This window comes from Ctenopharyngodon idella, chromosome 10, assembly GCF_019924925.1.
Source record: "Ctenopharyngodon idella isolate HZGC_01 chromosome 10, HZGC01, whole genome shotgun sequence".
NCBI lineage: Eukaryota > Metazoa > Chordata > Actinopteri > Cypriniformes > Xenocyprididae > Ctenopharyngodon > Ctenopharyngodon idella.
This window is the reverse complement of record NC_067229.1, coordinates 43661278-43685562: the sequence shown is the minus strand read 5'-3', so window position 1 is coordinate 43685562 and position 24285 is coordinate 43661278. Positions and strand designations below refer to the sequence as shown.

At 41.4% G+C, this 24285-nt stretch overlaps 3 pseudogenes; all 3 read left to right on the top strand.

The window, feature by feature from the left end:
- The first annotated feature begins 9440 nt into the window (after window positions 1-9440).
- Window positions 9441-10444, top strand: LOC127520335 (trace amine-associated receptor 13c-like; annotated as a pseudogene).
- Window positions 10445-17876: 7432 nt separating this feature from the next.
- Window positions 17877-19505, top strand: LOC127521390 (trace amine-associated receptor 13c-like; annotated as a pseudogene).
- A 2292-nt stretch (window positions 19506-21797) lies between these two features.
- On the top strand, window positions 21798-22813 carry LOC127520334 (trace amine-associated receptor 13c-like; annotated as a pseudogene).
- Window positions 22814-24285: the final 1472 nt, after the last annotated feature.

Sequence of the window (24285 nt, the reverse complement as noted above, 5' to 3'; positions counted from 1 at the left end):
ACGTCACGTGCATACCCTCTATATAAGTTCTGTTCCCACCCACTATGTTCGCAGATACCAACGCCGGCGTTCACCTTCCCGGCGTTGGATATAGCTCGTTTAAAATTCAGCCTGCCTTTAAATTACTGATTTAATTTAAAACTTCAGCTCCAGTGAACCACTGCATAAGCAATGTTCTCTCACGATGCATGTACATATTATTGTGATTATCTAAATCACACAGAAAATGTTAGCAGTAGTTCGATTTACTACTTCAGTGTGAAAATGTTAATTTTAGATGGGATACGTTAAATGCAACAGTGTCATTTAAGTTTATGTCAGCTTATCAATTCAAATGTTCATTGAGAGAGAAGATTCCTGTTCCAAATTTCAGAAGCATGCAGGTCCTCTCTTTGCAGATTTCTATTGTTTTCGAACTTCGTTTCAGCAGTATCATGAAAGACACGGCTGCAGTCTTCACCATTCTCGCGTCATCACTATATCAGCATTTCATCTCAGTGATAAGTATTTTCATTGTTTTATGCACTTTGATGTCGTTTGGGTGTAGAATCGTCTCGGGTTACTTGTGTAACCCTGGTTCCCTGAATAAGGGAATGAGACGCTACGTCATATGACGTTATGGGAACTCTCTGTGTATTGCGTCGTGAAGCACTCCTGTATCCAACCAATGATGAGACGAGACGTCAGAGGCAGGTGACGTCACGGACCAGGAAACTATAAAGCATACCCAGAACAAAGAACGCTAGCTTCTGGATTATGGCGAAGCAAGACGCTCACGGGTATGCCGGGGGTACGGCAACGCGACGTAGCGTCTCGCTCCCTTATTCAGTGAACCAGGGTTACACAAGTAACCCGAGACGTTCCCTTTCATTGGAACTGTCGACGCTACGTCATATGACGTTATGGGAACGCTGTCCCAACTAAGCCGTAGAACCAAGTACCTGTCTGTTATCTAGTGGACAGAACTGAGGAACCCGGAGTGGAGCTTACGTCCAGGTTGTAAAACCTAATGAATGTGTGCTGGGATGACCATCCAGCTGCATCACATATATCATTCAATGACACTCCTGACATTAATGCCTTCGAGGCCGCCATACCCCTGGTGGAATGAGCACGGACATCTAGTAGACATGGCTGTCCAGTTGCTTCGTAAGCAAGTGAGATGGCCTCGACCACCCACTTGCTCATCCTCTGCTTAGATGCTGGGCCCCCCTTCTTAGGGGACCCGTAACACACAAACAGCTGGTCTGTTTTTCGCCACAGGGCAGCTCTGTGGACGTATGTATCTAGAGCCCTAACAGGGCAAAGCAGATTGAGTTTCTCCTGATCCGAGCTTGCAAAAGGAGGAGGACAGAAAGCCTGGAGTACGATAGGACCCGGGACATTGGTGGGGACCTTTGGCACGTAGCCAGGTCTAGTGTGTAGGAAAGCCTTAACCACGCCAGGCGCAAATTCCAGACACGAAGGAGCAACCGACAGTGCTTGTAAATCTCCTATTCTTTTAAGAGATGAGATTGCAAGAAGAAATTTCGTCTTCAGAGTGAGGAACTTTTCTGACACTTCCTCTAGTGGTTCGAAGGGAGCCTCGGCTAGCCCCTCTAGCACTATAGCCAAGCCCCAGGCTGGAGTTCTCGTACGCACTGCAGGCCTCAGCCTCAGTGTGCCACGAAGGAAGCGTATGACAAGGGGGTCTCGACCCACCGAGGAACCCCCCAAAGGAGCATGATAAGCCGAGATGGCCGCTACATAATCCTTCAATGTCGTATGAGATAACCCTTCCGAGAACTTTTCTAGGAGGAACTGAAGCACAAGGCTAATAGATGACTGGACAGGGTCCGTATTGCGTTGACTACACCAAGTAGAAAACAACTTCCATTTGTATGCATATAGCTTCCTTGTGGAGGGTGCTCTGGAATGAAGAATGGTCTCCACAACCTCGGTTGGGAGACCGGAATCTATGAGCCTTGCCCCCTCAGAGGCCAGGCCCACAGTTTCCATAGCTCTGGGCGGGGATGGAGTATCGTGCCGCCCGCTTGGGACAGGAGGTTCTGCCTGAGAGGAAGCTCCATTGGAGAGCCGTCTAATAGAGACATTAGGTCCGCAAACCATATCCTGGTCGGCCAGTATGGGGCCACCAGTATTAGGCTGACCCCTTCCTGGCATACTTTTTCCATGTAGCCTCGGCCACGTCTGTAGCATAGCATCTAGCCCCAGAGGTGCTGGGTGCGTTAGGGAGTACCACAGTGGACACTGGGTTGACTCTCCCGAAGCAAATAGGTCGACTTCCGCTTGCCCTAACTTTTTCCAGATGAGCTCCACCACCTCGGTGTGGAGTCTCCACTCCCCGGGCCTCGGCCCCTGCCTCGACAGTGCGTCTGCTCCCACATTTTGATGCCCTGAAATATAAGCTGCTCTCAGCGAGAGGAGCTTTCCCTGGGCCCACAGGAGGATCCGACGGGCCAAGTTGCAAAGTCGGCGAGACTGCAGACCCCCCTGATGGTTGATGTATGAGACCACCATCGTGTTGTCCATGCGGACCAACACGTGATGGTCCCTCAGGTCTGGGAGGAAATATTTCAGTGCAAGAAATACCGCCATCATCTCCAGCCGATTTATGTGCCAGGAGACCTGATGGTCCTCCCATAAACCCTGAGCTGAGTGACCACTCATGATCGCCCCCCAGCCCGTGAGAGAAGCATCCATCATAAGCATTACGCAACGACGAGAAGTCCCCAACACAGGTCCCTGGGACAGGCACCAAGGCTTTTTCCACATGACCAGAGCACGAAGGCATCGCCGCGTGACTTTGATCATGCGAAAAGGATTTCCCCTCGGAGAAAACCCCTTGGTCCTGAGCCACCACTGCAAGGGTCTCATGTGCAGAAGGCCAAAAGGTATCACATTGGACGCAGCTGCCATAAGACCCAACAGTCTCTGAAACTGTTTTACAGTGAGTGACTGGCCTAACTTCACCCCTTTCACGGCCCCGAGAATGGAACTCACATGAGCAGGGGATAGATATGCCTGCATCGTGGTAGTTTGGGACCAACTACCTAGGGGTAGTTTGGGACCAACTACCCCGAAAGCAAACCTGAGGAACTTCCTGTGATGAGGATAGATGGATACATGAAAGTATGCGTCTTTCAGGTCTATCGCCACAAACCAGTCCTTGGACCTGATCTGTGGGATAATCTGTTTGAGTGTAAACATCTTGAACTTTAGCTTTCGTACAGATCGATTTAACACACGTAAATCTATGATGGGACGCAGCCCTCCATCCTTCTTTGGAACAATGAAGTAGCGGCTGTAAAAACCTGACAGCTTGCTGGGAGGAGAAACCCTCTCTATAGCTCCTATTTGCAAGAGCGTCATAACCTCTTGTTCCATAACCAGAGACTGCTCTGGGGTCACCACTGTGGGAAGGACCCCGTTGAACCTGGGCGGCCGAGAGCCAAACTGTATTCTGTAACCCTGTTCTATGATGAGCAGCACCCATTTCGAAATGTTCGGGAGAAGTTTCCATTCTGCCATAAAATCTACTAAGGGAACCAGTCTCTCGAGACTGGCCTCTGGTGTTTTTTGAGCACTTGACTCGTTGGTCTGACACGGCGCACCGGCAGACAAACGAATCAAGTGGCGATCCTCCTCGGAGGATCGGTGGAGACCGCTGCGCCCTGACGCACACTGGGTGGCAGGTTTGGCAGAACGGCCCCCTGAGGGCGCCGAAGGGGAACGGATACCAGATTTTTCAATACCCGAACCCCTCCGGAGGGGACTGCCCTCATGGGTCCTGGACGGCTGGCGTCAGGACTTTTCTGAAGCCTTCCGAGAGATAATGACGGTCCTCAGATCTGCCTTACCCCTGGAAGGCTTCGCCTGTGTTGGCCGCCCCGGTCCCCAAGCTCTCTGCGGGGGAGCACGGGTGGCCACACTGGCTTTCTGCTGCGCTCTGTGCGGCGAGGAGCTGGCTGTCAGCCGGGGCTGCTCCCACTCAGCAGCCTCGGGGGGATGAGTGTGGCGGGGAAGGAACCTCTGGAAGGCCGCTGATTGTATACGTGTCTCCTGGAACCTATCGACGACAGATGACACTGCATCGCCAAATAGGCCCACAGGAGACAGCGGCGCATCCATGAGGACATTCTTGTCTTTCTCTTTAATGTCCGACAAATTGAGCCATAAATGCCTCTCCGTGGCCACCAAGGCTGCCATAGAGCGGCCGATTGACTTGGCCGTCTCCTTGGTGGCCCGGAGAGCTAGGTCTGTCGCTTTCCTCAGCTCTTGTATGGACTCAAATGTCACTTCCCCACTCTCATCAATTTCCCCCAGCAGGTCAGCCTGGTACGCTTGCAGTATAGACATTGTATGGAGGCAAGCTGCAGCCTGACCCGCTGCCAAATAAGCCTTGCCCACCAAGCCCGATGTTGTCTTTAAAGGTTTGGTGGGCAGTGTCGGGGTCTTAAGGAACGATGCAGACTCGGGCGAGAGATAGCTCGCAAGCGTCTCTTCGACCCGAGGCATCGCCCCATAGCCGTAGTGCTTCAGCCCCACGATGTTGCTATATGTTGATGTTTGGGGGCTGAACACACGATATTGAACTGGTCTGTTCCACGACCTCGACACCTCGGTGTGGAGGTCGGGAAAGAACGGCAGACCCCGACGCTGGGGTAGTGACCGTGCGGGGAGGAAGCACTCATCAAGTTTACTTTTTGGCTTCGTTTCGCTTCTCTCCGCAGGCCAGTCTATTTTTAGCTTGTCGACTGCCCTAGTCACTACCTCCAGCAGCTCCTTATAGGCTGGAGACGAGGATGGCGGGTCCTCATCTCCAGTCCCGACGCTTACCACGTCAACCTCCTCGGAGGAAGATATGTTGAGCGTCGGTGTCTCTCTCCGGGGGGAAGAAACCGCAGCGTGTGCTTCCACCACCAGAGGAGAGACACTGGGTCTGGCAGGTAAGGAGAGAGATAAGGCTGGGCCCGTCTCTCCCCCCTCTGTCAGATCCATTTGTGATCCCCACGAATGCAGCCTCCCCTGTGCCTCGGCAGCAGCGGGACCTGATTCGCAGGGAACACTGACCGCGGCACCCTCATTGTCAAAGAGTGCCCGGCGTGATCTTAACACTCTGAGAGTGAGCCGTTCGCAATGTACACAGACAGCCCCCTCGAGAGCTGCCTGTGCATGCTCAACTCCCATGTAAACAACACACATCTCGTGTGTGTGTCCACCCGAGATAAATCGAGTGCAAGGAGGCACACACTTAGTGAATTGCTGCTTATTCTCCGCCATTATATATATTGTGTGTTTTTATATATCTATTTGTTTGAAACTCTTGTCCTCAGACGAAGAGATCACTGTGATAACAGGACAAACAACACCAAATAAGACACACAAGATATAGAGAGCGCTTGCTGAAGACAACAGAAGCTAGCGTTCTTTGTTCTGGGTATGCTTTATAGTTTCCTGGTCCGTGACGTCACCCGCCTCTGACATCTCGTCTCATCATTGGTTGGATACAGGAGTGCTTCATAAGCTATATCATACTAAACGGCTATACAAGCGGCCGTCTCGCCTTGGCAAACTGATTCATGCAGCAGCAAGATCAGCTCGCCTCTCCTCTGCTCGCTGCTCTCAAGCAGTTTGTCGCTCTCGAGCAGCTTTACTTTCACTTTCAGCTCGCCGCTCTGCCAGCTTGCCGCCCAGCTCGCCGCTCTCGTGCAGCCCTGATTGGCGCGCCGCCTCATCAGCAGCTGGATCACTTCGCTGCTCTCAAGCAGCTCTGTCCTCCACGCCACTCTCAAGCAGCCTGGTCAGCTCTTCGCACCCGAGCCGCCCACAGCGCCGAGCGTGTGCTTACGCTGTTCTTCCTTCTGCGGCCGCAGTTGGAAGCTGAAAGAGCATTTTTTCACTGAGCAAATTTCCTGCGGCGTTGTTTCAAATTTCGCACCACGATTGTGGCACGTGCAGAGCCCCTCTACACGCTGATGACAAGCACAGTGAGTGCGTGTGATGTCTGGGGAAGTCCCACTCAGAAGCTTACTGAATCGACCTGCTCTCATTCTTTTCAGAACGCGACTCCGCCCCTCACGCCGTCCCGTTTTCTTCCTCCCAGGAGCCTGTGAGGAAAAAACAGTGGGGCAGAGGATCTCAGCGCTCGGATGAAAGTGAGCTCACGTCGGCTCAGGTCCCACGTGCCTCACTTTCTCCACAAAGAGAGCCTTCCCCCGTCCACTTCTCCCGCCCGGACCAGCACCCCTCTGCCATCGCGAGCGACCTGGTCTCGTTTGGGGGATCTAAAAAAGAGCCGCTGGTTGACAGCATGTCCCTAGCGGCCTCGGACGCTGAGGATTTGCCGGACTCACACCTTGGCTCCGCCCCCTTGCGCACCACGTCAACACTCGCTGGACGGGCATACACCTCAGCCGGCCAAGCAGCTTCCGTCCTGCACTCAATGGCGGTGTTGCAGGTTTACCAGGCCAAACTTCTACGTGCCATGAATAATTCAAATATAATATAACACTGCATAGTATTTACTGCATTAAATTAATATAATTAATCCATGCTAAAGGCACAATCTCGGCGTGGAATCGCGGGCGCGATTGCTAATGAGAGACCGATATCAGTGCCACACGCGAGTCCCAGGGGATTTAAAGGAAGGACAATTCATTCTACCAAAATGCTTGCAAGTGCTGAAATACTACTCATACTAAACTGCATTTGAGCGTATTAAAAGTTGTAATGCTTTTCTATGTAGTCTACTAGTCTGTTGACTGTAAGCTAGATCAACATTACAATATTATACTGATGATGATTCTAACATTTCATCGTATTGAGCTACTGAACATTAATTCGTCTTATGTACTTTCGCTTACCTATCTATAATGTGCAAGAGCAGCTCTGTCAAGTCAAAGTTGGTCGCAAAGCTCTTGCATCTCGGAAACGCCACGCTCATATTGATCCTCGCTCCAATTCTCCTTTTATTCCAAAGTTGCTTACCATGGTCCATAATGTTTGAATGAAACTACAACAGCGTGCCGCTAGACATCACGCAGATGTCAATGTCTGTTTCCATGGTTACTATGCAGTACAAGACGACAAGGGGCAAGGGACTATTTTAAATTTGTGAATTCTCTGAATTTACAAATTATTGATAATATTTAGGATAAACACAATCTAATGAAAAATAAAACACTGAGCAAGTGGTTTTTGTATATTTTTCTTACATATTGTGTCTTTAAAGCTGCAAAAGTGTATGTGTCTGTCCAAGCACAAATAGATGCGAAAGTGAACCCAATTCGGTGTTCACGCGTGTCACACACCTCTGTGTGCGCACAACTGACAGGACCTAAACACGTGCAACTTTGGCAATTCCTGAGACGTGACTATTGTGGATGTGCACATAGCAATATCTTTTGCAGCTTTTGCAGGGTTAAATATCTAGCTAAAGTTACCTAGTAAAGTGTTATCAAGTAAAGCGTCTTCCCTTCTGCAATGGCATTGTACAACGAGGTTTTCTCAGTCTTTGTCTGTGTCTATGTATTTTGAGTATTTCTTATCTGTCATGCTATCTGGTTTCTTTTGGGGGTTCTCTTGGCAGGTTCTGACAGTTAGATGGAGTCCTGTTGGCTTAGTTCTATCGAGCCATTAGCAGGAGTCACGCCCAAGCATATCCAAGCATATCGAATTTCAGTACTTGTGCTCTTAATAAGTCTTTCCTTTAGAAACTATATACCTTCTATTATTTACCTAAAATATCTGGCTTCCAATCACAATGGAGTGGTCTAGAATTCTCCTAACAGCAGATGGAGAGGATTGCTGTGTTCCAACTTATTTCTACATAGGACATTCTTCTTGGACTTTTGCTGCTATGAACGCAGCTGGATGCGAGGCGTCAGCCTCCTCTATCAAGAAGCCGTGTACATGTTCATCCTCACCATTCAAGTTCCAGGCAAGATCAGACTCAAAAATAACTCAAATGCCCATCATTACTCATCAAGTAATAATCAAGGTATGTTTCTCTTTGCAAGTACTGGTACTGGTGTCATCGTTTTTCTAGTACGTTCCTAATTCAAACTACTGGTGGTGGTGTTTTTCATATGATTCAATATCACTCGCTCTAATTTCCTTATATACTCCACTCAGGGTTAAGCGAACCACTAACTCCATGGACCAAAGGTCCACACATGCGGTCTTCTAGCACCTCAGACTTATGTGACTAATCCTGATCATCAGTAACAAATCACAATTTACATTACTGGCATTCTTTTCCGATAAATCTAAGATTACCAAGGCTATGTTTCAACAAGCATCAGGTACGTTTACAGCATATCATAAACTCCTTATACTTAAATCTCCTTCGGTAAGTATACTATTGACACAAACTCCTGGTAATGGTGGCAATCCTTTACCTATTATTTTACAGCTATACGGCTTGATTTTCATTCGGCCTATCAAGGCCAACTCATTCATCCACTCTGTCTTCTCACTATGGCCTATCGTGGCCATCATAACATGACCTACGTGGCATGAACGCTCGCTGGCACTATCGGGGCCTCTTCCACGGCCTACGCGGTCTTCTATGCCTTACGTGGCAGTCTACAGCCTACGCAGCTTTCTGTGTTCGGCCTATTGTGGCAATGTGTTATGGCCTACATGGCATTCTTTACATACTTTAAGCTATGGCATAACGATTCTTTCTGTTAATGATTTTAACATTTATATCAACGTCTGTGTAATTCAATTATCTCTTTCTCTTTTGGTTTAACATTTTAGGAACGTCATCCAAAGAATCCTCCAACTGGTGCGTATTTTCTTTCTCAGTTCTTTTGGAGTAGGCTCCGCCCCTGCCTTCATCTTCAGGCAGGATCTGCAATCGTCTGATACCCTCCGGATTGTACTATGGACGGGGCCTATACCAAAGAACTTTATCATTCAATCTATTCGATATTTGCATACAAACTGTTAAATAAATCTTATTCTATTCTGTCTTCGTGTCCTTCCGAGTTCGTTCCTCATAGTCACAAAACAGAATAAGATTGATTTAACAGTTCGTATGCATAGTCATTCCTCATAGTCACACAACCTGTTTTATTAAGATAGAGCTATAAATAGTATTAAACTGTAAGATTATAACCTGCACTAGTGTGCTGATCCGACAATCCATATGATTATCCCTCCGTGTGCCATAGGTTACCGACCCCTGACCTATAGGATGCATTAAATTGATCAGACAGTATCCTTATGCAGCATAACACTGTGGATTGTGCTTGTTCCACAGAGAATTTCACTGTCAAGGATTGAACTATTAAAAGAAAAGTATTATGTCATTATGCAGCATCCCTGTAGGCGGTAAATGGGTTGGTCATTTTGATCAGACACTGTATAAATGAAAGGACAGTAAGGAGAGCAGAACAAACTCCTAACAGGAGGAGACTCACTCATGGCCTATGAGACAGAGGATCATGATACTCAATACTGCTTTCCTGCCATTAACTCATCATGTATCAAGGGAAAACGCTCCAGTCATGAATACAATATCATGTATGTGTTTTTTTCATTGCTGTCAGCATGGACTGTGTTTCTGAACCTGCTGGTGATCATCTCCATCTCTCACTTCAAGAAGCTTCACACTCCAACCAACCTGATCATTCTCTCTCTGGCTGTGGTTGACCTGCTTACTGGACTTATTGTGATGCCTTTGGATGCCATAAAGTTGATTGAGACATGTTGGTACTTTGGGGACACTTTATGTGGACTGTTTATGGCAATTTTGGGGGTGCTTCTCTCAGCATCTCTAAGTAATTTAGTTTTAATTGCTGTTGATCGTTATGTGGCTGTGTGTCACCCTTTACAGTACCCACAGAAAATAACCACAACTAAAACCATAAGGACCATCTGTCTTTGTTGGTTTTGCTCTTCAGCTTATATCACTGCCCTTTCAAGCAGCAATGGACGTTTTAACACATCACACAAAACAGATGCATGTCATGGAGAGTGTTATTTCATGATAAATTTTACATGGACAATCACTGATCTGTTCATGTCCTTGCTGTTTCCTTGTATCCTGATCATGACTTTATATTTGAGGATATTTTATGTTGTACATCAGCAAGTGAAAGTTATAAACGCTCTGATGAAGGGTGGTAAATGTGTAATGGAAGGTTCAGTGAGGAGGAAATCTGAGAGCAAAGCTGCTCTGACATTAGGAATCATTGTGGCAATTCATATTCTCTGTTGGTTACCTCTCTATATTTTTTATCTAACAAGAAATACAGTAATATCCTCTGTAATTATGAATTGGTGGGTCTACTATATTAACTCAGGACTGAATCCTCTTATCTATGCTTTATTTTACCCTTGGTTTAGAAGATCATTTAAACACATCCTATCACTTAAGATATTTCAGTCAGCATCATCTTTGGTGGACATTTTCACAAATTATCATTCATGAGTGCTGTATTTCACAATGAATTTGTGTTTCAGCTTTCAAAATGGTAAAGCTCACTTTCAAGCTGCACCCTCTGATGCACCATAACTAATATTACATGTTACATTTTATGTTGTGGTAAGAACTGTAAATTTAATTGTGGTTATTTTTTAACAATGTATATGGACACTTTGTGGTCTCTCTTTCAACAGCTGTGCTAATGTGGATGTGCTTGGCACAGAGAAAAAAAAAACAAACAAAAAAAAAACATTGAATGAAAGAATGGTAATAACTGAGCTGCATTTTTTTCACAAGATGTACTCATAATGTGCCGTTTTATATTTCAGCCTCAAGAGAAAAATATTTCAAAATGATCAAAACAGCCCTCCAATGCAACTTCTGATGAAAGGACAGATTAATTGTTTGTTAATAAACCTAAACCAAGGCCCTCCAGACAAGTCATATTCAATAATAAGAATAATACATACTTTTTTTTATCCAATAAAATAAACTATCACACAATTATTTGAATCAAAGATTCATTAGTAAATTATTATTACGAGTCAAATCAGTGAATCAGTTGATTCACTTCACCATACAGTTGTGAATTATTTGTTAACAGGGATGTTGATCCAGGAACATGTCCAATCTTGCTAAATTGTGTAATCAGTTGTCAGCTGAAACATTTACTTTTTTGTTTGATTCGTTTGTTCTATTGGAATGTGTTTCTCTGTATTGTTGGCACCTGCACCACACACACACACACACACACACACACACACACACACACACACAAATTCACTCAAAATTGGAAGTAAATTGAACAGAACATATTTTCAAGTAAAGGGTAAACAATTCTTTTTGGCTTGAATTAGAAATTAATTTGTGTAGGTTTAATAATAAGTAATGAAACTGTCTGAATATTACATTACCATACAACATTTTACAAAAAGGTAAACATTGCCATCACACATACTGTACTGGAAAGTTAATTATTGTATTGTATAGGTTGTATAGTGTTTATAAACTCAAATAATCGGTTTCATTCAAATTATGAGTCCTACAAAAAAGCACACTTTCAAGTTTTCAAATTTTTATCAATTTAAAAAAAAAAAAAATGTTTATAAATTCTTTTATTTTTATTTAAAAATTACACAAAAATTGGACTAAGATTTACTTGAAAAAAGCTAGGATACAATTTTCACTCAAAATTGCTAATAAATTGAACAGAACATGTTTTCAAGTAAAGGGTAAACCCAATTCTTGTTGGCTTGAATTAGATATGTATGTGTAGTTTTAATACCAATAATGAGTTTAATAAAACTGTCTGAATATTACATTAGCATACAACATTTTAAATCAGCTAGTTGAAAATAAAGAGGAATGAAAAGATCTAAATGTAGCAACTTTATTCACACAAAAACACTGGCAGGAACAGAATCAACTACAGCTAAACGTGATGACAACAGACAAAGAACTGAAATGAACACAGAGATTGAATACACTGAAACAAACCAGTGAACTAAATGAACATCAGGTGCAAACACTAATTAACTCATGAGTCACCATAGAAACTAATGAACACAGACAAAGGAAACTGATCTAGAAACAGTGAAAACCAAAGTCAAACTCAAGCAACCCCAAACAAAAGACGAGACGCAACCCCGACACTCCCATTCTCTTTTACTGCAAAAAAAAAGAAAAAGAAAAGAAAAAAAGAGCAATGGTAGATAAGGTAACATTTCCATCACACATACTGGAAAGTTAATTAGTATAGGTTGTATAGTGTAACAGCACCCTCAGGTGCACATTTACTCAATAACAAACTATAACAATGATGATTGGTCTTCAGCGTTTACTGTAAATTATTTCTCAGAAGATTTATTATTTGAAATAATTAAAACAGTTGTCACAGCTTGTATGAAAAAAAAAAAAAAAAAAACGTGACCAAAATAAAAAAATATTATATCATTATATAAGTTATTGATTTCTGTTTTGTGACATATTTCTTCTTAAAACAGCTTTTTGAATGTAAAAAATCTTTATGACAGGACTTGACTTATATACAAAACTACACAAATTAATTTCTAATTCAAGCCAACAAGAATTGTGTTTACCCTTCACTTGAAAACATGTTCTGTTCAAATTACTAGCAATTTTTGAATGAACATTGTAGCTTTTTTCAACTAAATCTTAATCCAATTTGTGTGTGTGTGTGGTGCAGGTGCCAATAATACAGAGAAACACATTCCAACAGAACAAATGAACGAATCTCTGCTGTGTGTTCCGTCTGGTTTGGTAGTCAGTAGAAATGAGAGCTTTAGCAGAAGTTCTACCCGGAAGACTCTAATGCATGTCATTACTCATTATCTAACCAATCATTACACGTCACCTGAGTATAGAGGGTATGCATAGACGTCACTTTCCCGCCAGAACGCGCTCCCTCAGCTGGACTGAGTGGCAAAAGAACCTGCTGCATGACTCGATTTAATAGGGGAAACTGCGAAAACGCGAGTAAAACAAAGGATTACACTAAAGTTTGGGCTCGAAAGTGTTCCTTATGACATATCAAAGAAACCTAATTCATGGATATTGGCATGCAGCCAGGAATCGTGTTTCCTGATATTTATATGCACCTGATTTCGTCGCTGGGGAAATACATAAAGCAAATCTGCCTGTGAACGCTTTATATAACTACAATATAGGTAGGTCTAAATCGGAGTGATCACTTATATCAATGTTATATATTTCGTCATATCGTCCAGCCCTAAAACTTGTATAGTTTTTGTCAGTGTTTATTTAAAAACACCCAATTATGCAGAATATAAGATGGTAAATATTTAATTGATGAGTTGTCAACACAATATATAACAATACAGTATGTAGGGGATGATTTTACCCCAAAATCTAACATTTTGACGCAAAATGATAACTGCAAAACATGTTTCTTTGCCTGGAGTCCAGTTGTTTCTGTGAATTGCAGCGATCCATTTGCTTCTTTTTTTCTGTAGCTTTAAACAGTCTGTAAAAATATACCTCAGATTTTGTCAAAGCTATTTGTACAGTAAGTCACAAAGCTCTTTCCCGTTTTGGATGTGTTTTGTGTGTTTTTCGCGGCATTCACGCTTTAAACCAATGCTGCCACTCAGTCTTTTGCCACTCAGTGGGCGTAACCACAGTCCTAACGGTCGACGGTGACGTCACGTGCATACCCTCTATATAAGTTCTGTTCCCACCCACAATTATATTCGCAGATACCGACGCCGGCGGAGATAATTCAGCCTGCCTTTAAGTTACTGATATGTTTTAATTTAAAACTTAAGCTCCAGTGAACCACTGCGTAAGCAATGTTCTCTCACGATGCATGTACATATTATTGTGATTATCTAAGTAATCACACAGAAAATGTTAGCGGTAGTTCGATTTACTACTTCAGTGTGAAAATGTTAATTTTAGATGGGATACGTTAAATGCAACAGTGTCATTTAAGTTCATGTCAGCCTATCAATTCAAATGTTCATTGAGAGAGAAGATTCCTGTTCCAAATTTCAGAAGCATGCAGGTCCTCTCTTTGCAGATTTCTATTGTTTTCGAACTTTGTTTCAGCAGTATCATGAAAGACACGGCTGCAGTCTTCACCATTCTCGCATCATCATATCTCAGTATTTCATCTCAGTGCTAAGTATTTTCATTGTTTTATGCACTTTGATGTCGTTTGGGTGTAGAATCCTATTCTTTTGCTCTCTCTCATCACATAGGCTACATAATAAACAGAGCTGTATAGTGCAACCACACGCATTTGTTTGGGACAGAGCGCTCGCTGTTCAACGTGAGCGCTCGTCGTGCTTGTTTGTATTGTAACATATAGCACGTCGCTCCCTTTCGATACTACACTCCGTACTGCGTCGTCTGCCGTTTAGGCAAGTCGCAACGGGGAAACTCGTGTTTTCACCAATTCTGAAGCCTTTTTTAATCACGCAGTGAAAACTGCACGACCATTGGTTCGTGGAGTTTAAGAAAACGCTCGAGCCGCCCAGCTCGCCACTCTTGTGCAGCCCTGATTGGCGCGCCGCCTCGTCAGCAGCTGGATCACTTTGCCGCTCTCAAGCAGCTCTGTCCTCCACGCCGCTCTCAAGCAGCCTGGTCAGCGCTTCGCACCCGAGCCGCCCACAGCGCCGAGCGTGTGCTTACGGTGTTCTTCCTTCTGCAGCCGCAGTTGGAAGCTGAAAGAGCATTTTTTCACTGAGCAAATTTCCTGCGGCGTTGTTTCAAATGTCGCACCACGATTGTGGCACGTGCAGAGCCCCTCTACACGCTGATGACGGGCACAGTGAGTGCGTGTGATGTCTGGGGAAGTCCCAAGCAGAAGCTTACTGAATCGACCTGCTCTCATTGCGAGAGTATGACTCTCGTCTCTTTGCGCTCGCGGATAGCGTCCTTTTCAGAACGCGACTCTGCCCCTCACGCCCTCCCGTTTTCTTCCTCCCAGGAGCCTGTGAGGAAAAAACAGTGGGGCAGAGGATCTCAGCGCTCAGATGAAAGTGAGCTCACGTCGGCTCAGGTCCCGCGTGCCTCACTTTCTCCACAAAGAGAGCTTTCCCCCGTCCACTTCTCCCGCCCGGACCAGCGCCCCTCTGCCATCGCGAGCGACCTGGTCTCGTTTGGGAAATCTGAAAAAGAGCCGCTGGATGACAGCATGTCCCTAGTGGCCTCGGACGCTGAGGATTTGCAGGACTCACACCTTGGCTCTGCCCCATTGTGCACCACGTCAACACTCGCTGGAAGGACATACACCTCAGCCGGCCAAGCAGCTTCCGTCCTGCACTCAATGGCGGTGTTGCAGGTTTACCAGGCCAAACTTCTATGTGCCATGAATAATTCAAATATAATATAACACTGCATAGTATTCACTGCATTAAATTAATATAATTAATCCATGCTAAAGGCACAATCTCGGCGTGGAATCGCGGGCGCGATTGCTAATGAGAGACCGATATCAGTGCCACACGTGAGTCCCAGGGGATATAAAGGAAGGACAATGCATTCTACCGAAATGCTTGCAAGTGCTGAAATACTACTCATACTAAACTGCATTTGAGCGTGTTAAAAGTTGTAATGCAATCCTGTGTAGCCTACTAGTCTGTTGACTGTAAGCTAGATCAACATTACAATATTATACTGATGACATTCTAACATTTCATCGTATTGAGCTACTGAACATTAATTCGTCTTATGTACTTTCGCTTACCTATCTATAATGTGCAAGAGCGGCTCTGTCAAGTCAAAGTTTGTCGCAAAGCTCTTGCATCTCGGAAACGCCACGCTCATATTGATCCTCGCTCCAATTCTCCTTTTATTCCAAAGTTGCTTGCCATGGTCCATAATGTTTGAATGAAACTACAACAGCGTGCCGCTAGACATCACGAAGATGTCAATGTCTGTTTCCATGGTTACTATGCAGTACAAGACGACATCCGGGATGATGCAAATATTACGTCATTGACAGGCGACAAGTGACAAGGGACTATTTTAAATTTGTGAATTCTCTGAATTTACAAATTATTGATAACATTTAGGATAAACACAATCGAATGAAAAATAAAACACTGAGCAAGTGGTTTTTGTATATTTTTCTTACATATTGTGTCTTTAAAGCTGCAAAAGTGTATGTGTCTGTCCAAGCACAAATAGATGCGAAAGTGAACCCAATTCGGTGTTCACGCGTGTCACACACCTCTGTGTGCGCACAACTGACAGGACCTAAACACGTGCAACTTTGGCAATTCCTGAGACGTGACTATTGTGGATGCGCACATAGCAATATCTTTTGCAGCTTTTGCAGGGTTAAATAGCTAGCTAAAGTTACCTAGTAAAGTGTTATCAAGTAAAGCGTTTTCCCTTCTGCAATGGCATTGTACAAGGAGGTTTTCTCAGTCTTTATCTGTGTCTATGTATTTTGAGTATTTCTTATCTGTCATGCTATCTGGTTAATTTCTTTTGGGGGTTCTCTTGGCAGGTTCTGACAGTTAGTCCTGTCGGCTTAGTTCTATCGAGCCATTAGCAGGAGTCACGCCCAAGCATATCCAAGCATATCGAATTTCAGTACTTGTGCTCTTAATGAGTCTTTCCTTTAGAAACTATATACCTTCTATTATTTACCTAAAATATCTGGCTTCCAATCACAATGGAGTGGTCTAGAATTCTCCTAACAGCAGATTGAGAGGATTGCTGTGTTCCAACTTATTTCTACATAGGACATTCTTCTTGGACTTTTGCTGCTACGAACGCAGCTGGATGCGAGGCGTCAGCCTCCTCTATCAAGAAGCCGTGTACATGTTCATCCTCACCATTCAAGTTCCAAGCAAGATCAGACTCAAAAATAACTCAAATGCCCATCATTACTCATCAAGTAATAATCAAGATATGTTTCTCTTTGCAAGTACTGGTACTGGTGTCATCGTTTTTCTAGTACGTTCCTAATTCAAACTACTGGTGGTGGTGTTTTTCATATGATTCAATATCACTCGCTCTAATTTCCTTATATACTCCACTCAGGGTTAAGTGAACCACTAACTCCATGGACCAAAGGTCCACACATGCGGTCTTCTAGCACCTCAGACTTATGTGACTAATCCTGATCATCAGTAACAAATCACAATTTACATTACTGGCATTCTTTTCCGATAAATCTAAGATTACCAAGGCTATGTTTCAACAAGCATCAAGTACGTTTACAGCATATCATAAACTCCTTATACTTAAATCTCCTGCGGTAAGTATACTATTGACACAAACTCCTGGTAATGGTGGCAATCCTTTACCTATTATTTTACAGCTATACGGCTTGCTTTTCATTCGGCCTATCGAGGCCAACTCATTCATCCACTCTGTCTTCTCACTATGGCCTATCGTGGCCATCATAACATGACAAACGTGGCATGAATGCTCCGAATCCCTCCGGATTGTACTATGGACGGGGCATATGCCAAAGAACTTTATCATTCAATCTATTCGATATTTGCATACAAACTGTTAAATAAATCTTATTCTATTCTGTCGTCGTGTCCTTCCGCGTTCGTTCCTCATAGTCACAGAACAGAATAAGATTTATTTAACAGTTTGTATGCATAGTCATTCCTCATAGTCACACAACCTGTTTTATTAAGATAGAGCTATAAATAGTATTAAACTGTAAGATTATAACCTGCACTAGTGTGCTCATCTGACAAACCATATGATTATCCCTCCGTGTGCCATAGGTTACCGACCCCTGACCTATAGGATGCATTAAATTGATCAGACAGTATCCTTATGCAGCATAACACTGTGGATTGTGCTTGTTCCACAGAAAATTTCACTGTCAAGGATTGAACTATTAAAAGAAAAGTATTATGTCATTATGCAGCATCCCTGTGGGAGGTAAATGGGTTGGTCATTTTGATCAGATACTGTATAAATGAAAGGACAGTAAGGAGAGCAGAACAAACTCCTGCAGGAGGAGACTCACTCATGGCCTATGAGACAGAAGATCATGAGACTCAATACTGCTTTCCTGCCATTAACTCATCATGTATCAAGGGAAAACGCTCCAGACATGAATACAATATCATGTATGTGTTTTTTTCATTGCTGTCAGCATGGACTGTGTTTCTGAACCTGCTGGTGATCATCTCCATCTCTCACTTCAAGAAGCTTCACACTCCAACCAACCTGATTATTCTCTCTCTGGCTGTGGTTGACCTGCTTACTGGACTTATTGTGATGCCTGTGGATGCCATAAAGTTGACTGAGACATGTTGGTACTTTGGGGACACTTTATGTGCACTGTTTATGGCAATTTTGGGGGTGCTTCTCTCAGCATCTCTCGGTAATTTAGTTTTAATTGCTGTTGATCGTTATGTGGCTGTTTGTCACCCTTTACAGTACCCACAGAAAATAACCACAACTAAAACCATGAGGACCATCTGTCTTTGTTGGTTTTGCTCTTCAGCTTATATCACTGCCTTTTTAAGCAGCAATGGACGTTTTAACACATCACACAAAACAGATGGATGTTATGGAGAGTGTTATTTCATGGCAAGTTTTACATGGACAGTCACTGATCTGTTCATGTCCTTGCTGTTTCCTTGTATCCTGATCATAACTTTATATTTGAGGATATTTTATGTTGTACATCAGCAAGTGAAAGTTATAAATGCTCTGATGAAGGGTGGTAAATGTGTAATGGAAGGTTCAGTGAGGAGGAAATCTGAGAGCAAAGCTGCTCTGACATTAGGAATCATTGTGGCAATTCATATTCTCTGTTGGTTACCTCTCTATATTATTTATCTAACAAGAAATACAGTAATATCCTCTGTAATTATAAATTGGTGGGTCTACTATATTAACTCAGGCCTGAATCCTCTTATCTATGCTTTATTTTACCCTTGGTTTAGAAGATCATTTAAACACATCCTATCACTTAAGATATTTCAGTCAGCATCATCTTTGGTGGACATTTTTACAAATTATCATTCATGAGTGCAGTATTTCACAATGAATTTGTGTTTCAGCTTTCAAAATGGTAAAGCACACTTTCAAGCTGCACCGTCTGATATAATGCACCATAACTAATATTACATGTTACATTTTATGTTGTGGTAAGAACTGTAAATTTAATTGTGGTTAATTTTTAACAATGTATACGGACACATTGTGGTCTCTCTTTCAACAGCTGTGCTGATGTAGATGTGCTTGGCACAGAGAAAAAAAAAAAAAAAAAAAAACATTAAATGAAAGAATGGTAATAACTGAGCTGCATTTTTTTCACAAGATGTACTCATTATGTGCCGTTTTATATTTCAGCCTCAAGAGAAAAAGATTTCAAAATGATAAAACAGCCCTCCAATGCAGTTTCTGATGAAAGGACAGATTGTTTGTTAATAAACCTAAACCAAGGCCCTCCAGACAAGTCATATTCAGTAATAAGAATAATACATACTTTTTTTTTATCCAATAAAATAAACTATCACAGTTATTTGAATCAAAGATTCATTAGTAATTATTATTACGAGTCAAATCAGTGAATCAGTTGATTCACTTCACCATACAGTTGTTATTATTGTTATTATAGAATTATTTGTTAACAGGGATGTTGATCCAGGAACATGTCCAATCTTGCTAAATTGTGTAATCAGTTGTCAGCTGAAACATTTACTTTTTTGTTTGATTCATTTGTTCTATTGGAATGTGTTTCTCTGTATTGTTGGCACCTGCACCACACACACACACACACACACACACACACACACACACAAAAAGTCACTCAAAATTGGAAGTAAATTGAACAGAACATATTTTCAAGTAAAAGGTAAACAATTCTTTTTGGCTTGAATTAGAAATTAATTTCTGTAGGTTTAATAATAAGTAATGAAACTGTCTGAATATTACATTACCATACAACATTTTACAAAAAGGTAAACATTGCCATCACACATACTGTACTGGAAAGTTAATTATTGTATTGTATAGGTTGTATAGTGTTTATAAACTCAGTTAAATAATCGGTTTCATTCAAATTATGAGTCCCCAATCTGTAGATAGAAATTATTGATGACAAAAACTAAGAAAATATTACTTTGGCATTTCCATTCATTTTTTATGCATGTATTTGAACAATAACACATTCAGATAAACATGATGTTTATTCCAATAATATTTGCTTCATTTACAAGTTCAAAAAATATTTTTTTTATAGTTCATAAGAAATTCTTCTATATACTTGCTGAATAAGAGTTCTACTTCTAAAATACATCATTTATCTGACCCCTGAGTAATGAGCATCAGTGCATTCTCTGTGTGTGTTTACCTGTGTTTGTGTTCACACCTTTAATGAATGGATCATCTCTCCATTCAGTACAGGTGTTAACATCACCCTCAGGGGCACATTTACTCAATAACAAACCATAACAATTATGATTGGTCTTCAGAGTTTATTGTAAATTATTTATCAGAAGATTTATTATTTAAAGTATTAAGACAGTTGTCACAGCTTGTATGAAAAAACAACAACCCATGTGACCTTTGTGAGAAGTCCACACCATAATTTGCAAAGTACACTAAACCAGCCAAATTTAAAAATATGCGACCAAAATAGAGACACGGCTTAACAGCTGTGACCTTCATGATTTGTGCTGCTACATTATCAAAGTAACAATCTGATTCAAAATAATAATAATAAAAAAATATAGAAGTTATGGCTGACTTGATTTCTTTATTGTGACATATTTCTGCGTTTTGAATGTAAAAAAATAGGATGGGACTTGACATAAATATAAATTTGTGAATTCAAGGCAGGGGGTGGTAATCGAGGTAGCTTGGGACCTGAAAAGCCGAAAATGCGTAAGGGGACAGGGGAGTGGACAGACCTACAGCCTTTACAATGGCATGCACTGTGCAATTTAATGTAATTTCCATGGAAATAAATGTAATTTCCATAACTCAGGGCCAACTCAAAACTGTTTTATTTTTGAATGCATTTATGATTAACAAATTACATTACTGGAAGTTTATTGTATGGATCTATGTTTTCAAGCTGATGAATATTTTGGCAGGGCTTTGCCCTGCCTGCCTATATACACAAGCCAAACCTGCATATAATTACTGTATATTTCCATGTTTACCATAGTAAAAAGCTATAATAATAATTAGTATATAAAACAATAGGCATTTTTTGTTGCTGTTGTTTTTGATTTTTGACCAATGTAAACTACTGCTTCAAAGATGTTAGAAACATTCTTTTCCTTTGAAATAGAAGCTGTCACTATGTTTAAAAAAAAAATACATTACAACAGCAAAAGTTTACAATGACTTCAGTAGTTACTAGAGAGTTATCATGTTTTTCACTTTAGAATACTGATCCAAATAATTAGTAATTCCTTCTGAAGGATTTGGTAATACTTTAGTCATTACTAGTGGGTTACCATGACCTTTACTTTAGAATTAATTATACATTATGCATTATTCACATTAATTATGAACCTGTATATAGTAGTTCTTAGTAGTTCTCTGGGAGGGATGAAAAAAATAGTAGTTACTGATTAGCTAATAGTGAACTACCACTTCAACTGAGCACTATTATTTACTAATTCATTAATCAGACTTTCTTGTTAGTTAATAGTAGTTACTAGATTGTTAATAATGAATTACTCACTTGTTCCTTTGTAGTTATTCATTAATGAAGGATCAGTATTCTAAAGCGTTACCGAAGAAAAATGTTATGTCATTATGCAGCATCACTGTGGGTGGTAAATGGGTTGGTCATTTTGATCAGAAACTGTATAAATGAAAGGACAGTAAAGAGAGCAGAACAAACTCCTAACAGGAGGAGACTCACTCATGGCCTATGAGACAGAGGATCATGAGACTCTATACTGCTTTCCTGCCATCAACTCATCATGTATCAAGGGAAAACGCTCCATACATGAATACAATATCATGTATGTGGTTTTTTCATTGCTGTCAGCATGGACTGTGTTTCTGAACCTGCTGGTGATCATCTCCATCTCTCACTTCAAGAAGCTTCACACTCCAACCAACCTGATCATTCTCTCTCTGGCTGTGGTTGACCTGCTTATTGGACTTATTGTGATGCCTTTGGATGCCATAAAGTTGATTGAGACATGTTGGTACTTTGGAGACACTTTATGTGGACTGTTTATGGCAATTCTGGGGGTGCTTCTCTCATCATCTCTCAGCAATTTAGTTTTAATTGCTGTTGATCGTTATGTGGCTGTGTGTCACCCTTTACTGTACCCACAGAAAATAACCACAACTAAAACTTTAATAAGCATCTGTCTTTGTTGGTTTTGCTCTTCAGCTTATACCACTGCCCTGTCAAGCAGCAATGGACGTTTTAACACATCACACAAAACAGATGCATGTCATGGAGAGTGTTATTTCATGATGAGTTTTACATGGACAATCACTGATCTGTTCATGTCCTTGCTTTGTCCTTGTACCCTGATCATAACTTTATATTTGAGGATATTTTATGTTGTACATCAGCAAGTGAAAGTTATAAATGCTCTGGTGAAGGGTGGTAAAAGTGTAATGGAAGGTTCAGTGAGGAGGAAATCTGAGAGCAAAGCTGCTCTGACATTAGGAATCATTGTGGCAATTCATATTCTCTGCTGGTTACCTCTCTATATTTTTTATCTAACAAGAAATACAGTAATATCCTCTATAATTATGAATTTTCTTACATGGGTCTACTATATTAACTCAGGCCTGAATCCTCTTATCTATGCTTTATTTTACCCTTGGTTTAGAAGGTCATTTAAACACATCCTATCACTTAAGATATTTCAGTCAGCATCATCTTTGGTGGACATTTTTACAAATTATCATTCATGAGTGCTGTATTTCACAATGTGTTTGTGTTTCAGCTTTCAGAATGGTAAAGCACACTTTCAAGCTGCACCCTCTGATATAATGCACCATAACTAATATTACATGTTACATTTTATGTTGTGGTAAGAACTGTAAATTTAATTGTGGTTAATTTTTAACAATGTATACGGACACTTTGTGGTCTCTCTTTCAACAGCTGTGCTGATGTGGATGTGCTTGGCACAGGGGGAAAAAAAAAACATTGAATGAAAGAATGGTAATAACTGAGCTGCATTTTTTCACAAGATGTACTCATAATGTGCCGTTTTATATTTCAGCCTCAAGAGAAAAAGATTTCAAAATGATCAAAACAGCCCTCCAATGCAACTTCTGATGAAAGGACAGATTAATTGTTTGTTAATAAACCTAAACCAAGGCCCTCCAGACAAGTCAAATTTAATAATAAGAATAATACATACTTTTTTCATCCAATAAAATAAACTATCACACAGTTATTTGAATCAAAGATTCATTACTGAATTATTATTATGAGTCAGATCAGTGAATCAGTTGATTCACTTCACCATACAGTTGTGAATTATTTGTTAACAGGGATGTTGATCCAGGAACATGTCCAATCTTGCTAAATTGTGTAATCAGTTGTCAGCTGAAACTTTTTTGTTTGATTCATTTGTTCTATTGGAATGTGTTTCTCTGTATTGTTGGCACCTGCACCACACACACACACACACACACACACACAAAATGGAGTAAGATTTACTTGGAAAAAAAAAGCTAGGATACAATTTTCACTCAAAATTGCAAGTAAATTGAACAGAACATGTTTTCAAGTAAAGGGTAAACACAATTCTTTTTGGCTTGAATTAGAAATTAATTTGTGTAGGTTTAATAATAAGTAATGAAACTGTCTGAATATTACATTACCATACAACACTTTACAATTGTTTTTATTCAATTCCTGAATTGTTAACATTAATTAAAACATTAAAACAAATAAAATCTTCTGACTGCCATTCTCTTTTACTCTGCAAAAAAAAAAAGAAAAAAAAAAGGTAAACATTGCCATCACATACTGTACTGGAAAATTAATTATTGTATTGTATAGGTTGTTTAGTGTTTATAAACTCCACACCTGCCACACCTGCATATAATTACTGTATATTTCCATATTTACCATAGTAAAAATCTATAGTAATAATTACTATATAAAACATTAGGGATTTTTTGTTGCTGTTTTTGACTTTTGACCCATGTAAACTACTGCTACTCCTTTGAAATAGAAGCTGCCACCATGTTTTAAAGATAAATAAATAAATAAACATTACAACAGCAAAAACGTCTCAGGTTACGTATGTAACCATAGTTCCCTGAGAACATCTCGGTTACAAAGGTAACCCTCGTTCCCTGAAGGAGGGAACGGAGACGTACGTCGGACAGACCGACGAATAGGAATCTCGCTAGAGAGGCCAATCTAC